This window comes from Triticum aestivum, chromosome 4D (genome assembly GCF_018294505.1).
Source record: "Triticum aestivum cultivar Chinese Spring chromosome 4D, IWGSC CS RefSeq v2.1, whole genome shotgun sequence".
In the NCBI taxonomy this organism is placed as follows: domain Eukaryota; kingdom Viridiplantae; phylum Streptophyta; class Magnoliopsida; order Poales; family Poaceae; genus Triticum; species Triticum aestivum.
In genome coordinates, this window is record NC_057805.1 from 406,065,004 (window position 1) to 406,080,968 (window position 15,965).

Below are 15,965 nucleotides of genomic sequence, written 5' to 3' on the forward strand. Positions count from 1 at the left end.
TCTAACTTAGTAGGTGCAATATCATGCATAATTTCTTTGTCTAAGTCAATAGGTATTGCACTTGCACTAGCACCCATATCACACAAGCCATGATAACAATGATCTCCTATTTTAACAGAGATAACAGGCATGCCTACCACAGGTCTATGTTTATCTTTAGCACAAGGTTTAGCAATTCTAGCAGTTTCATCACGGAAATAAATAACATGCCCATCAATATTATCAGCCAAGAGATCTTTAACAATAGCAATATTAGGTTCAACTTTAACTTGCTCAGGAGGTGTATAAGTTCTAATATTGCTCTTACGAACCACAGTTGAAGCTTTAGCATGATCCTTTATTCTAACAGGGAAAGGTGGTTTCTCAACATAAGCAGTACAAACAATAGGATCATTATAAGTGATAGTCTTTTCTTCAACTTTAATAGGTGCAACTACTTTTACTTCTATGGGAGGATGATATTTAACCCACTTCTCCTTAGGGAGATCAACGTGAGCAGCAAAAGATTCACAAAAAGAAGCTACTATCTCAGAATCAAGTCCATATTTAGTGCTAAATTTATGGAAAACATCGGTATCCATAAAAGATTTAACACAATCAAACTTAGGTGTTATACCTGACTCCTTACCTTCGTCGAGGTCCCAATCTTTAGAGTTGCGTTTAATTCTTTCCAATAAATCTCATTTGAATTCAATAGTCTTCATCATAAAAGAACCCGAACAAGAAGTATCGAGCATGGTGCGATTGTTGTCAGAAAGCTGAGCATAAAAATTTTGAATAATCATTTTTCTCGAGAGCTCATGATTGGGGCATGAATATAACATTAACTTAAGCCTCCCCCAAGCTTGAGCGATGCTTTCTCCTTCGCGAGGCCAAAAATTATATATATAATTACGATCATGATGAACAAGATGCATAGGATAAAACTTCTGATGAAATTCCAATTTCAATTGCTTGTAGTTCCATGATCCCATATCATCACATAGCCTATACCATGTCAATGCATCTACCTTCAAATATAAAGGGAAGACCTTCTTCTTGATAACATCATCGGGCATACCTGCAAGCTTAAATAATCCACAAACTTCATCCACATATATTAGGTGCTCATCAGGATGTAATGTTCCATCTCCTGCAAAAGGATTAGCTAGCAGTTTTTCTATCATACCCAAAGGAATTTCAAAGTAGACATTTTCATTTTCAGTAGGTTCAGTAGGTTGAGGAGCAACTCTTTACTCTACTGGTCGGGGTGAAGATACCCCGAACAAGCCCCTCAGAGGATTACTTTCCATAGCAACAAGTGTCGGGTGGCTGGTGCGACATATGCCAACGGATGGCTTATCATTGTGGGTGCCAATAAGACATCCCCGGTGCCTGGAAACGGGATGAGGCGAAGACATGCACGCCGGCGGATCTTACCCAGGTTCGGGGCTCTCCGAGGAGATAACACCCCTAGTCCTGCTCTGCGGGGTCTCCGCATGATCACTAGATCAAGGAAAGGTAGCTACAATCGCTCCTAGAGCTGTTGGGTTCAAGGGAGAAGAAGAAAAAGGCTAGCTCTTGCTTCTCTCTATCTCTATGATGTGTGTGCTGTGTTCAGAAGCTAACCCTTTGCATGGGTGCTCCGGGGGGTTTATATAGGCCTACCCCCCGGGGGTACAATGGTAATCCGGCTGGGCACTGGTCCCAGCCGTCAGTGTCTACGCTCGCCGGCTTCTCCGCCGGCTGCTGGGTCCCGCCGACTGGTGGGTCCCGCCAGCTGCCGGCTTCTTGGTCGACAGGCCGGCCCCACCGCCTAGGGTCTTGTCGGCGGCTGCTTACTGTAGCCTCGCCTCTGATGACGAGGGCCTTGTCGAGGTAAGCGTGGCTACAGTGGGCCGCCTCGGGGGCTCTCACTGTAGCCTTACCTCGTCTTGTCTCCTTAATGGGGCTCCTGCTTCGAGGAAGGGGGTAGCCGGCTTCTGGGGGCCGGTTACACCCTCGGTCGACTGGGGGAGGCCGGGCCGCCTCCGCGCCTATCTCTGGCGGAAGGGGCCCGGCGCCTGCGGGCCGTACAGGAGTCGGTCGTGGATGACGTTGAGGCTGGCATGGCTACAGTGCCGAGCCGAACAGGAGACGGTCATCCCGTACGGCCTCCTGTGGCCATGCCTGCCTCGGGCCTCGGGGGTAGTGGGCCGCACTGTGGCCACACCCCGTCTTGTCACCGTTATGTGGGTGTAGCTTTGGTGGTTGTGGTCTCGGCCGGCTTCTTGGAGTCGACGTTCTTCTTGGCCGGCTTCTTGGAGTCGGCTACCCCGTAGTCGTCCCGGGGAGGGGTTGCTGTGGCTGGGTCGCCTTCCGGGAGTCAGCTTCAGAGGTAGCCGGCCAGGGAAGGCGGCCCAATGCTTGGAGTGCTTGGAGGCCCGAAGGCCTGATAATTTTTTCAGAAGAACCAGGGGCAGTCGATTAGGCTACCCGTGGCCATTTACTCCGACAGTAGTCCCCGAAGCTGATTGGGCTTTGAGGTGGAGTAGGGGTTTGAGAAGCTCGATCAGCTTCCTATCTTGACAAGTCGGCAGCTGGGAGCCGGCTTTAGTTAAGCGTGCCGCCTTGGTCGAAAACTCCGGAGTCGGAGGGCGGGAGCTCGCTAGCGTGTGCTCCGGGCCGCGGGCCGGCCACTTGCCGTCTACGAACCACGTGGCCTCCCTCGGCCAGAAAGCCTGCCAGCCCACGCGCGTGACGGGACGTCGCCGCAGGGCGGGGGCCCGCCACGTCCGCGCCCGGGCCCAGGCGCGGATTCTCTGTATCCCGAAACCGCCCGCACGTCTCCTTGCGGCAGTTTCGGCTCGTCTTTAGGGCGCAATAATCGCGGGGCGTGGGGGGAATGGGTGCAGTTAATCCCACGTCTCCCCCCACGTCCGGACTCTTCGGCCTCGCCTCGCGAAGCTATAAGTAGGGGGAGGTGGAGGGCGGCAGGCCCTCGCACGCTCCTCCTACTTCCACCATCTTCTTCGCTCGCCGTTTCTTGCAACAGCGCCTCGCCGCCGCGCTCTTCCACCGCATGTTCCTCTGCCGCCGCGCTAGTTTTCGCCATGCCTCCCGCCACGGAGCGGCATCGCGGGGATTGGGACGGCTCCAACGTCCACGAAGATCACGTCGAGTTCCTCCACAACACTCGGCGGCTGCCGGCCGCGGACAAGGTGGAGGTCCGCCTTGCGCCGGCGAGGGAGATTACGCCGGAGCCGCGGGAGGGCGAGCGGGTGGTCTTCCGCTCGCACTTCTTGCGCGGCATCGGCCTGCCAGTGAGCGCCTTCTTCCGCTCCTGGCTTGATTTCTATCAGCTCCAGCCGCACCACCTCACCCCAAACGCGGTGGTGCTGCTATCAGCCTTCGTCACCCTGTGCGAGGGCTACCTCGGCGTCCTCCCCACCCTCGAGCTCTGGGGGGAGTCCTTCCAGTATAAGCTGGGCACGCGCATGCAGGGCGTGCCGGCTCAGACCGGCGCCTTCATCGCGTCGCGGAGGTCGGTCGCCGACAACCCCTTCCCCGTCATCACGCTGATCCAATCGGTGAAGAAATGGCAAAAATCGTACTTCTACGTGCGGAACATCGCCCCGCGGGGTGACTACATCAACCTGCCGGCTTACGTAGCTGGCCCTCCGGCGGGCAGGCGGCCCCAGTGGTCCTTCCGGGCCGTGACTCTGACGCCGGCCGGGTCCGCCGCCGTCGCCCGAGTGCGAGGGCTGACCCAGTCGGAGGGCTTGACGGGGCCCGACCTGCTGGCCGCATTCGTCACGCGCCGGGTTCTTCCGCTCCAGAGCCGGCCTCATCTGATCTGTCAGATGAGCGGCCAGCTCGATCCGAGCCGAATGTGCACCAAGGAGATGCCGCGTGAGGAGGTCGCCTATATGGTGAACTACCTTGCGAACTGCAAACTCACCGAAGAGTGGCAGTTCGGCAAGGAGCCATATAGCCGAGCCAATCCGCCGCCCACGGTATGTTCTCCTTGTCTCTGCTTATTTTTCCTTGCTTTGTTGCCGAGTTCCTCTTGGACGACTCTAACTTAGTCGGTTCGTCTTTCGACAGAGTCCTCTTCTTCGGCCGGCCAGCGGGTCAGACGCGGAGCATCGATTCGTCCCCGACCGGACCGAACACGATCTGGAGGACCCCGACTTGGGGGCGGCCGGTATGGACGACAACATCGAGCCGGGCGGTGGCCAAGCCGGCGGCGAAGCAGGCGGCTCCGGGCTCGGAGTCACCTTCGACGACTGGTCGGATGACGATGAGGCCGAAGTCGCCCCGCGCCGCCAGCCGGCGTCTGGACGCGGCGCGGGTTCCTCTGCTGCACCGCCTGCTCGGGGCGGAGGTCAAAAGCGTCGCGCCGCCCAGGGTTTGTTCGGTAGCCGGACGAAGAAACCCAGGGGCGGGGCAGCAGCCAGCAGGCGGGAGGAGGCGGCCGCGAAGGCGGCTCGCTTCCGCAAGACGGTGAAGCAACCGGAGACCGTGTCGGCGTAAGTTCACTTTCTTTCATATACTCTTTTTCTTTCTTTTCTCTGGTGGTTCCTGAACCCTTGTCTTTTTCTCCAACGATCAGAGCTCCGCTGTCACTTGAGCGGGCGGCTGCCACCTCCGTCGTTGAGTCGCCGAGGGGCTCTGGGAGCACCACCCGCCGTGTGGACCCCCGTGCCGACCTTCAGGAGGCGACAGAAAGGAACGCGCGGGAGGCGCGGGCGGAGCGAGAGGCGCGGGAGGCGGAGGCACGGAGGGCGGCCGCCGCCCAGGCGGCACGGGAGGAGGAGGGGGCGAAGGCACTCGCCGATGCTGCAGCCAGGGCCCAAGCAGAGGCTGCGGCCGTGGCGGCGGCGGGGGAGGTTTTGATGGTCACCCCGCTGCGCGTCATGGCGCCTGGGGACATGGAGCCCTCGCCAGAGGGAGCCAGCGGCGACCAGCCAGGGCTGGGGGGAGCGACGACGTCATCATCCTGGAGAGGGCGCCGGTGCCGACCCCGCCAACTGGAGCGGCTCAAGGCGGCCGGCCTGATCCGCCGCCTGCACAGTCGGCGGGGAGCGAGCCGGCCGCGAGGGCTGAGATGGCGGTCCGGATTCCGTCGAGCCGGCGCGCGGGGAAGGCCGCGTCGGAGCCACAGAAGGCCGCGTCAGAGCCGCAGCCGGCCGTGGGCTCCAGCTCGTCGGCCCGGGATGCGGAGGCGGCCAGCGCTACCTCGGGGTGGACGCCAGGCGGAGGGACGGCCGTGGTGAACATGGCTGCACAGGACGTCCGGACCCGGCTCCAGGGCCAAGCTGCGGCGCTGAGGCAGTTCACCGACGAGTTCCTCGCGACGCGGGCGGCCATCCGGGTTAGTATTCCCATCTTGCTTCTTCTTGATCTTGATTTCTTCTGTGGGGGCGCGTCAGCGCACCCACTGGGTGTAGTCCCCGAGTTCCGAGTCGGCTGCTGAGCAGGCGGCTTGGAACTTCTTGGTGGATTTGCCTTTGCTATTCTTGTTCTTACTTCGATCTTCTGTCCGTCTTGCAGGACTACCACAACCTTCGAGCGGCCACCTTCAACTCCCAGGCTCGGGAGCTGACTCAGAAGACCGCCGACCTTACTGAGAGCCGAGGTACGTGCTTTGTTCTTTATCTCATGTGGGGGCGCGTCAGTGCACCCACTGGGTGTAGTCCCCGAGATTCGGGCCGACTGCTGAGCAGTCGGGTCGGATCTTCCTTGACGACTTCTTCTTACTGTTCTTTCTTTTTCTTCCGTCCCTGCAGCGGCCAACACCAGTCTGAGGGCACAGCTGGGAGAGTCTCAGACTGCCCTTCATGCCAAGGATGCCGAGCTCGCCGCCTTGGCGCAGGAGCGCGACCGCCTGGTCAAGAAGCTGGCCGACCAGGAGGAAAGCCACAAGGCGGCCCTGAAGGTGGTGCAGGACCGCGAAGCCGCCCTCCAGGCCGAGTACGAGACGGAGGCGGCTGGCTGGGCAGAGGCCAGGCAGACTCTGGTCTCTGGCTATGGCCAGATCGAAGATCTGGTTGACGGTAAGCCGCCTACCTCTTCGTCCTTTCTAGCCATCTGCCACTTTGGCTCTTTTTCTGATTTGGTGCTCTTTTCTCCTTTTCTTCTTCTTTCTTGCGCAGAATATTTCCCTGGCTATTCTACTGTCGCCAACCGGACCATCGAGGCCCGTCGCCAAGCGCGAAGGCAGGCTGGCTTTGAGATCTCGCCAACCGCCGGCCGCTCGCTGGAGGAGCAGCTCCTGGCGATCCAGGCCCGCATCCAGCCGGCTCACCGACTGCTCCGTCGGCTTCAGTGTGCCGGGGCGCAAGTCTTGGCCGCCCTCTGGCCCGACCAAGTGGTTCCTCGCACCCCCAGTCGGACTGCCGACTGGCTGGAGGTGGCAGTCGGCCGCTTCGAGGCTTGGAAGGCCTCGGCGGCTCGCTCCGGCGCCAGGCGGGCGCTGGAGTTCGTCAAGGCCTGGTATCCCGGCCTGAGCCTAGACCAGCTGGCTACCTGGCGGCAGCAAGCCGACACAGAGCTGGAGCCGGCGCGGCCGGCTATCATCCGGCGGGCTTCGGTGATCGCTGATTACACCGACACCAGCGTCTTCGCCCCCGAGGTAGATGACAACGGTGTCGCCCAGCCGGAGGAGTGGTTCGGGCTAAACCCGGCGGACGGTGAGGACTCGGCGGAGGAGATCGACTCCAGCGATGAGGGCAAAGAGGAGGAGGAGGAGGGTGAAGACGCCGAGCCGGCTGGTGGGGCAGCCGGCCAGCCTCAGCCTGACCGTACCTCCAGCACTACGTCGCGAGCGAGTGCGTCACCTGCCGCTGGTGGTGGTCAAGCCGAGACCCGCTAGGAGGCCACTCCTTCAGCCGGCGGGGCCGTCTCCACCGACCAGCACGGCCTCCGCGCCGCGCCCTAGTCTGCCATCTTTTGTTCTCCTGTCTTGTTACTTTTGGGACAATGTTTGGTTAAGTCTGCACAATTCCACCCACTGGTGTATTCGAACTTATGTCTGTTGCCAGCCTGTTGGGGGCTTTATGTGTATATATAACTTATGCATTTGGCCTTTCCTTGTACTTTTGCTTTTTGTCCTTCTGCTGTTTCCTTTGCCGCCCTCCCTTGGTTGCCGCCTCCCCAGTCCAACAGTTGCTCTGCAATATGTAGCTGGAGGAGTGCTTGGCCAATTGGGGGGAGGAGTACTTTAGCTTTGCTGGACTAAAGCTAAGTGTTTAGGAAGCCGGCGAGCCGGCTGTTCTGGCAGCCGGCAGGCATGTTTGGAGGCCGTCTCTTTGCTATATAGGTTCGTTGTTCCTTAGCCATTTTTCGTGTGGGCGTCCTTTCTGCCTTGCCTCTTGCTAGTCGGACAGTCGGTTCTTCGAGCTGCGACTTTCAACAAGAGGGGACTCGGGAGCCGGCACACTACTTTTCTGACTTCAGGTAGAACTTTCAATATAGCTCAAGGCGGCCAGTCCCCGGGCCGACTAGTCGAACCCGGTGCCAAACAAGAATTCAAAATGTAATAATACATTCATGGATATGACACTTGTCATTCATAGATAAACAAGGGCAGTCTCCGAGTACTGCTCGGGGGGCCTGTTGGTTTGTACTTAATACAAAAAAGGGTAGCATGATACATACTGCTTTCAACTGTAAAATCGTCTCAGGAGGTTTGCGTTCCATGGTCGCTCCGACTCCTTGCCGGAGTCGTCTCTCTTGCGTGCTCTTGGTTTTTGCGCGTCGATCAAGTAGTAGGAGTCGTTGCCGAGTGCCTTGCTGACGACGAAGGGGCCTTCCCAAGGGGCCGAGAGCTTGTGCTGGCCGACTGTTCGCTGGATCAGCCGGAGCACAAGGTCGCCCTCTTGCAAGGATCTTGGCTTGACCTTGCGGTTGTAGTAGCGGCGCAGCCCTTGCTGGTAGATGGCGGACCGGCTGAGTGCTAGCAGCCGGCCTTCTTCCAGTAGGTCCACGCCGTCTTCTCTTGCTTCTTTGGCCTCCTCCTCCGTGTACATGGTGATCCGAGGCGAGTCGAACTCGATGTCTGTTGGGATGACAGCCTCGGCACCGTACACGAGGAAAAATGGAGTGAAGCCGGTTGACTTGTTGGGTGTAGTGCGCAGGCTCCAGAGGACAGCCGGCAGCTCATCGAGCCAGCAACCGGCCGATCGCTCTAGTGGTACAACCAGTCGGGGCTTGATGCCGGAGAGGATGAGTCCATTTGCTCGCTCGACCTGGCCGTTTGACTGCGGGTGGGCAACGGACGCTACGTCCAGTCGGATGCCCTGCGTCGCGCAGAAACGTGCCAGTGCTCCTTTGGCGAAGTTCGTGCCGTTGTCGGTGATGATGCTGTGCGGCACGCCGTACCGCGTAGTGATGTCGGTGATAAATGTCACGGCAGTCGGCCCGTTCAGCTTTTTGATCGGCTTTGCTTCGATCCACTTTGTGAACTTGTCCATAGCGACAAGTAGATGCGTCAAGCCGCCGCGGGCTGTCTTGAAAGGGCCCACCATGTCCAGTCCCCAGACGACAAAAGGCCAGCTGAGGGGAATGGTCTTGAGTGCAGAAGCCGGCAGGTGTTGCTTGGAGCTAAAAACTTGGCATCCTCTGCAGCTCTTGACTATTTCTTTAGAATTCTCCAAGGCAGTCGGCCAGAAGAAACCATGGCGGAAAGCCTTGGCCACAAGTGATCTTGAGGCTGCGTGGTGGCCGCATTCGCCTTGGTGGATGTCTTTGAGGATTGCCACTCCTTTTTCTGGCTCGATACAACGCTGGAAGACTCCAGTGACGCTGCGCTTCACAAGCTCTCTGTTGATTATTGTATATGCTGCGGCTCGTCGTTGCACTAGTCTTGCTGAGATCTCATCAGCCGGCAGCTCTCTGCTGACTAGGAACTTGAGGATGGGCTGGGCCCATGAGGGAGCTGTGACTTCTTCTTCTGTTAATGTAGCCACCATGACTCGGGTGGGTGGGTTGGATGAGTCGGCCACTGCTTCTTGTGTCGTTGTAGTCCCCGGGCCGACTGCTGCAGTCCCCGGGCCGGGTTCTGAAGTCCCCGGGCCGAGTGCGACTACGGTAGTCCCCGGGCCAGTTGTCGAAGTCCCCGTGCCGCCTGCAGGGTTTCTCCAGTCGGATCTGGCTGTATCTGGCACAGGTGGTACGAAGATGGAATCCGACTCTGGAGACGGCTTGATGGACGGCTTGAGGAGGCGCTGGAGGGAGACGCCAGTCGGTATGGCTTGTCGGGTGGAGCCGATCCGTGCTAGGGCATCTGCTTGGTCGTTGTCGGCCCTTGGCACGTGGAGGAACTCGCACCCCTCGAAGTACCCGCTGATCTGCTGGACGAGGAATCGATAACTCGCCATGTTCGCGTCCTTGGTGTCCCAGTCGCCAGACGATTGCTGGACTACCAAGTCTGAGTCGCCGTAGCACAGGATCCGGCGTATGCCAAGCTCTTTGGCTAGCCGGAGCCCGTGTACGAGCGCCTCGTACTCGGCCACGTTGTTGGAGGCGGCGAAGTGGATCTGCAGCATGTACTTGAGCTTGTCGCCTTTGGGAGAGGTGAGGACGATGCCGGCTCCCAAGCCGGTGCGCATCTTGGACCCGTCAAAGTGCATCCGCCAATGGGTAGAGTCGGGAGCCGGTGGTAGGTACTGGGTCTCGGCCCAGTCGACGAGGAAGTCGGCCAATGCTTGCAACTTGATGGCGGTGCGGGGTTGGTAGAAGATTGTGTAGGGCGCCAATGCAATGGCCCATTTTGCCACCCGGCCGGATGCATCCCGGCTGCCTATGATCTCGGCGAGCGGGGCAGTGCATACGACCGTGATGGGGTGCTCTTGGAAGTAGGGCTTCAGTTTCTTGGCAGCGAAGTACACCCCATAGCACATCTTCTGGTAGTGCGGGTAGTTTTGCTTTAAGCTGGATAGCACTTCGCTGAGATAGTACACCGGCCTCTGGACTAGCTGGGCTCGGCCTTCCTCCGGGCGCTGGACCACAACAACAGTGCTGACAACTTGGCTGGTCGCGGCGATGTAGAGAAGCATGGGCTCCTTCTCAGTCGGCGCCGCCAGGACAGGCGGAGTGGTCAGCATTTTCTTCAACTCATGGAAGGCTTGGTCGGCTTGGTCGTTCCACTCGAAGTGAGTGGACTTCTTCATGAGTCGGTACAGGGGGAGAGCCTTCTCTCCTAGTCGGCTGATAAAACGATTCAGGGAGGCTAAGCAGCCAGTGAATTTCTGCACATCTCACAGTTTGGTGGGAATCTCCATCCTCTCGATGGCCTTGATCTTGACAGGGTTGCATTCGATGCCGCGTTCAGAGACCAGGAAGCCCAGCAGCTGGCCGGCTGGCACTCCGAACACGCACTTCTCGGGGTTGAGCTTGATTTGGAATCGGCGCAAGTTGGCGAATGTTTCTTTCAGGTCTTCCAGCAAGGTACCGCGCTTCTCTGTCTTCACCACAATGTAGTCTACATAGACGTGGGCATTTCTGCCGAGTTGTTTCAAGAGGCATTTCTGCATGCAACGCTGAAAAGTGGCACCGGCATTTCTCAAGCCGAATGTCATAGTCAGGTAGCAGAAAGCTCCAAAGGGTGTGATGAAGGCAGTCTTCAGGCGGTCAGCTGGGTCCAACTTGATCTGATGGTACCCTGAGTACGCATCCAAAAACTTAACAGCTCGCATCCGGCTGTGGAGTCTATCACTTGGTCAATCTGTGGCAGAGCAAACGGATCCTTTGGGCAGGCCTTGTTCAGACTGGTGTAGTCTATACACATACGCCACTTGTTATTCTTCTTGAGAACCAGAACTGGGTTGGCAAGCCACTCTGGAAAGAACACTTCCATGATAAAGCCAGCGGCAAGGAGCCGGGCTATCTCTTCTCCCACAATTCTTCGCTTCTCTTCTGACAGTCGGCGGAGGGGCTGCTTGACCGGCTTCGCATCAGCTCGGACATGTAATTTGTGCTCGGCGAAATCCTTCAGGACACCCGGCATGTCCTTTGGGGACCACGCAAAGATGTCTCGATTCTCACGGAGGAAGTCGACGAGCTCGCCTTCCTATTTACTGTCCAAGTTCGCCCCAATGACAGCGAACCTCTCCGGGTTCTCCGGATCCAGAGGTATCTTCTTCGTCTCTTTGGCAGGCTGGAAGGAGCCCTGCGCATCACAATCCTTGGGGTTGGGGGACAAGGCCGGCTGCTTGCCGGCCATGGCCACAACCCGTTCCAACATCTTCTTCTCTTCTGCCACCACGAGGGACTCGGCCAGTCGGCTACTGGCCATGGCGCACTCGATGGACTTCTTGTAGTCGCCGGCTACCGTGATGATCCCCTTCGAGATCGGCATCTTCATCTTCAGGTAGGCGTAGTGGGGCACAGCCATGAACTTGGCCAGGGCAGGTCGGCCGAGCAGTGCATGATAGGGGCTCTCCAAATCCACTACCTCGAACCATATTGCTTCTCGGCGAAAATGATCTTTGTCTCCGAAGAGAACATCCATTTTGATCTTGCCAATTGGGGAGCAAGACAGGCCAGGGACGATACCATGGAAGACGGTGCGGCTCGGCATGAGCTGCTTCGCTTTGACGTTCAGCTTCTCCATGGTATCGCAGTATAGTATGTTGATACTGCTTCCGCCGTCTATCAGGACGCGGGAAAATCTGGCAGCTCACCTCTCCGTCGCGAGGGTGACATCCAAGACCATTGCATAGGAGCCAGGCGAAGGCATTACCTCTGGGTGGTCGGCCTGGCTCCAGCTGATTGGTTTTTCTGACCAGTGCATGAACTCGGGAGTGCTAGTGGCGACCGCATTCACTTCTCGATGCTGTCGGCGTCGGCTGCGCTTGTCGTCGGCTTGACTGGTGAAGACGACGTACGCGGCGTGCTCTTCGGGAAATTCGTCTTGGATGGCGCCAACTGCCGGCCGAGCCGCCGGCTGCTGGGGGGCTGGAGGCGGTGGGCCGGGAGGAGGAGGCGGCAACATCCCCTCGCCCTTGGTGATGCGGGTGAGCCAGTGGCATTTCTGGGTTGTGTGGTTGGACGGCTTCGCGCCGCTGTGGAACTTGCAGGGGGCGTCGAGAGCTTGTTCGTAGGAGAAAGACGGCTGCCAAGCCGGCCTTCCACCCTTCTTCTTGGGAGCGGGCCATTCTTCGGGCTGCTCGTCTTCAACTGTGGCCACCTGCCGACTGGAGGAAGTCGGCATGGGGGCCTTGCGCTTGTGGTCGTTCTGGTAGGGCCGCCGATTAGGGTCGCCAGCCGGCGTCTTAGGAACCGGAGCAATCACTTTCCCCGAGGCGTCCACTCGGAGCTCCGTCTTCATTGAGGAGTCAGCTGTGGCGTACTTGTCCGCGATGACGAGCAACTCATCGAGGGTAGCCGGCTCGTCGCAGAGGAGTCGGTGCTTGAGGAGGGTGCCCTCTCGGCACCCGGCGTTGAAGTACTCGATGGCCTGGACCTCGTGCACCCCCTCGCAGGAGTTGCGGAGCTCGGCCCATCGCGTGAGGTAGTCGCGGGTCGACTCGTTGGGCCCTTGGACGCAGAGGGAGAGCTGGCGAGGCTTGGGAGGCCGCTTGTAGGTGCTGGTGAAGTTGCGGACGAAGACTTCGGTGAAGTCCAGCCAACTGTTGATGCTGTAGGGCTTGAGGCTGTTGAGCCATGTGCGCGCCGTGCCTTGCAGCATGAGGGGGACGTACTTCACGGCGACACGCCGATTGCCGTTGGCTATGCTGACGGCCGTGGAGTAGTCGATGAGCCAATCTTCCGGCTTCACTGAGCCGTTGTACTTGGGCGTGTCTCTGGGGAGCGAGAACCCTTTGGGGAAGGGCTCGTCGCGGATGCGGGGGCCAAAGCACGGCGGGCCGACGTCGTCTTCTTCCTCTAACGCCAAGGATCGAGCAAGGCGGTCGATCCTGTGGCGGGCGTCGTTCTCGCCGACTCCTTCTCGGCGGCCGAGTCGGTCGCCAAGAGTCGGGTGTGTGATAGGCGGCGGAGTGAGGCGTCTTTCTCTTCGAGGCGGGGGAGGAGGCAGATTTCCTTGGTGTTCAACTGCTCGAGGGTGGCCTTCCGCGTCGCGCTCGATGGTAATGCGAGTCCGGCTGCGGCTGGCAACCGGCTCCTTGTCTTTCTTCTGGCGCGCGCTGCTCGCAGTCGGCGAGCGGGACGTCGCGGCGTGCTCCCGGCGCGGGGGATGACTATCAGCACGGGCGCCGGCTTCGTGCCGTTCTGCAGCCGCGTCGATCAGCTGCTGGATCCGTCTTAGCATGTAGGGGAGCTCATCGGCTCCCAGCCCATTGAGCTCTTCTGCAGCCGCCTGAGCGGCTCGCAGATTCTCGAGCGGGGTGGCGTAGATGGGGTGATCTGCCCCCATCATGCTGGCGACGGCCGCGCCGCGCTTCTGGACGAAGCTGGCTCGGCTCGGGCCGCTAGGCATCGGCGTACCGAAGGCGGCGCGATCGACTTCCCGCTGGTGGGCCTCGGTGAGGCATCTCATGGAGGCTATCTTCTGGCCCTCCGTGATGAGGGCAAGGCGGCGTGCCTCCAGGGTCTCGGCGTCGGCCGGGATGGGGACGGAGAGGTCGTGCATTGCCGCTTGCAGGGCATCGTGGGCATTCTCGCCCGAGTTGGCGACGTGGCTGATGACCAGCACTTCGGTGACAGCGCTGCTGCCGCTGTCAGCTCAAGGGAGGGGGTCATCGAAGACCACCACGTCGGAGGGGTAGGCGTCAAGCGATGCTGTGTCGGAGTCGATGAGCATCGGGTCGGTGGAGCCGACCGACTCCATGTCAGCAGCAGGCTCGCTGGAGACGTGAAGCTGGTCGAGGAGGCTGACGAGGCGGTTCTCGGGGTAGTCGGTGCCTGCGTAGGACGCAGGCTCGTCGGAGATGCGAGTCTCGCCGAGCAGATCGGCGAGGCAGCTCGCTGCGCAGGCGTCGTCGACGCCTTGCAGCGTGTCGAGGCAAACGCCATCGGGCGCAGCAGGCTGGCTGCGCTCGCGGGGGAGGAAGAGGGTTCCCGTCCAGAACAGGTCTCCGGACGACGGTGCACCTGGCCCCACGGTGGGCGCCAAATGTCGGGTGGCTGGTGCGACATATGCCAACGGATGGCTTATCATTGTGGGTGCCAATAAGACATCGCCGGTGCCTGGAAACGGGATGAGGCGAAGACATGCACGCCGGCGGATCTTACCCAGGTTCGGGGCTCTCCGAGGAGATAACACCCCTAGTCCTGCTCTGCGGGGTCTCCGCATGATCACTAGATCAAGGAAAGGTAGCTACAATTGCTCCTAGAGCTGTTGGGTTCAAGGGAGAAGAAGAACAAGGCTAGCTCTTGCTTCTCTCTATCTCTATGGTGTGTGTGCTGTGTTCAGAAGCTAACCCTTTGCATGGGTGCTCCGGGAGGTTTATATAGGCCTACCCCCCGGGGCTACAATGGTAATCCGGCTGGGCACTGGTCCCAGCCGTCAGTGTCTACGCTCGCCGGCTTCTCCGCCGGCTGCTGGGTCCCGCCGGCTGCCGGCTTCTTGGTCGACAGGCCGGCCCCACCGCCTAGGGTCTTGTCGGCGGCTGCTTACTGTAGCCTCGCCTCTGATGACGAGGGCCTTGTCGAGGTAAGCGTGGCTACAGTGGGCCGCCTCGGGGGCTCTCACTGTAGCCTTACCTCGTCTTGTCTCCTTAATGGGGCTCCTGCTTCGAGGAAGGGGGTAGCCGGCTTTTGGGGGCCGGTTACACCCTCGGTCGACTGGGGGAGGCCGGGCCGCCTCCGCGCCTATCTCTGGCGGAAGGGGCCCGGCGCCTGCGGGCCGTACAGGAGTCGCTCGTGGATGACGTTGAGGCTGGCATGGCTACAGTGCTGAGCCGAACAGGAGACGGTCATCCCGTACGGCCTCCTGTGGCCATGCCTGCCTCGGGCCTCAGGGGTAGTGGGCCGCACTGTGGCCACACCCCGTCTTGTCACCGTTATGTGGGTGTAGCTTTGGTGGTTGTGGTCTCGGCCGGCTTCTTGGAGTCGGCGTTCTTCTTGGCCGGCTTCTTGGAGTCGGCTACCCCGTAGTCGTCCCGGGGAGGGGTTGCTGAGGCTGGGTCGCCTTCCGGGAGTCGGCTTCAGAGGTAGCCGGCCAGGGAAGGCGGCCCAATGCTTGGAGTGCTTGGAGGCCCGAAGGCCGGATAATTTTTTCAGAAGAACCAGGGGCAGTCGGTTAGGCTACCCGTGGCCATTTACTCCGACAACAAGTGACAGTAAATTTCAGCACACCATATAAATTTTTCCTTACCAAATTCCACCTACCAAAGGCGCTTCACTCCCCGGCAACGGCACCAGAAAAGAGTCTTGATGACCCACAAGTATAGGGGATCTATCGTAGTCCTTTCGACAAGTAAGAGTGTCGAACCCAACGAGGAGCAGAAGGAAATGATAAGCGGTTTTCAGCAAGGTATTCTCTGCCAGCACTGAAATTATAGGTAATAGATAGTTTTGTGATAAGATAATTTGTAATGAGCAACAAGTAACAAAAGTAAATAAAGTGCATCAAGGTGGCCCAATCCTTTTTGTAGCAAAGGACAATCCTGGACAAACTCTTATATAAAGAAAAGCGCTCCCGAGGACACATGGGAATTATCGTCAAGCTAGTTTTCATCACGTTCATATGATTCGCGTTCGGTACTTTGATAATTTGATGTGTGGGTGGACCGGTGCTTGGGTGCTGTCCTTACTTGGACAAGCATCCCACTTATGATTAACTCCTATTGCAAGCATCCGCAACTACAAAAGAAGTATTAAGGTAAACCTAACCATAGCATGAAACATATGGATCCAAATCTGCCCCTTACGAAGCAACGCATAAACTAGGGTTTAAGCTTCTGTCACTCTAGCAACCCATCATCTACTTATTATTTCCCAATGCCTTCCTCTTTGGCCCAAATAATGGTGAAGTTTCATGTAGTCGACGTTCACATAACACCACTAGAGGAGAGACAACATACATCTCATCAAAATAT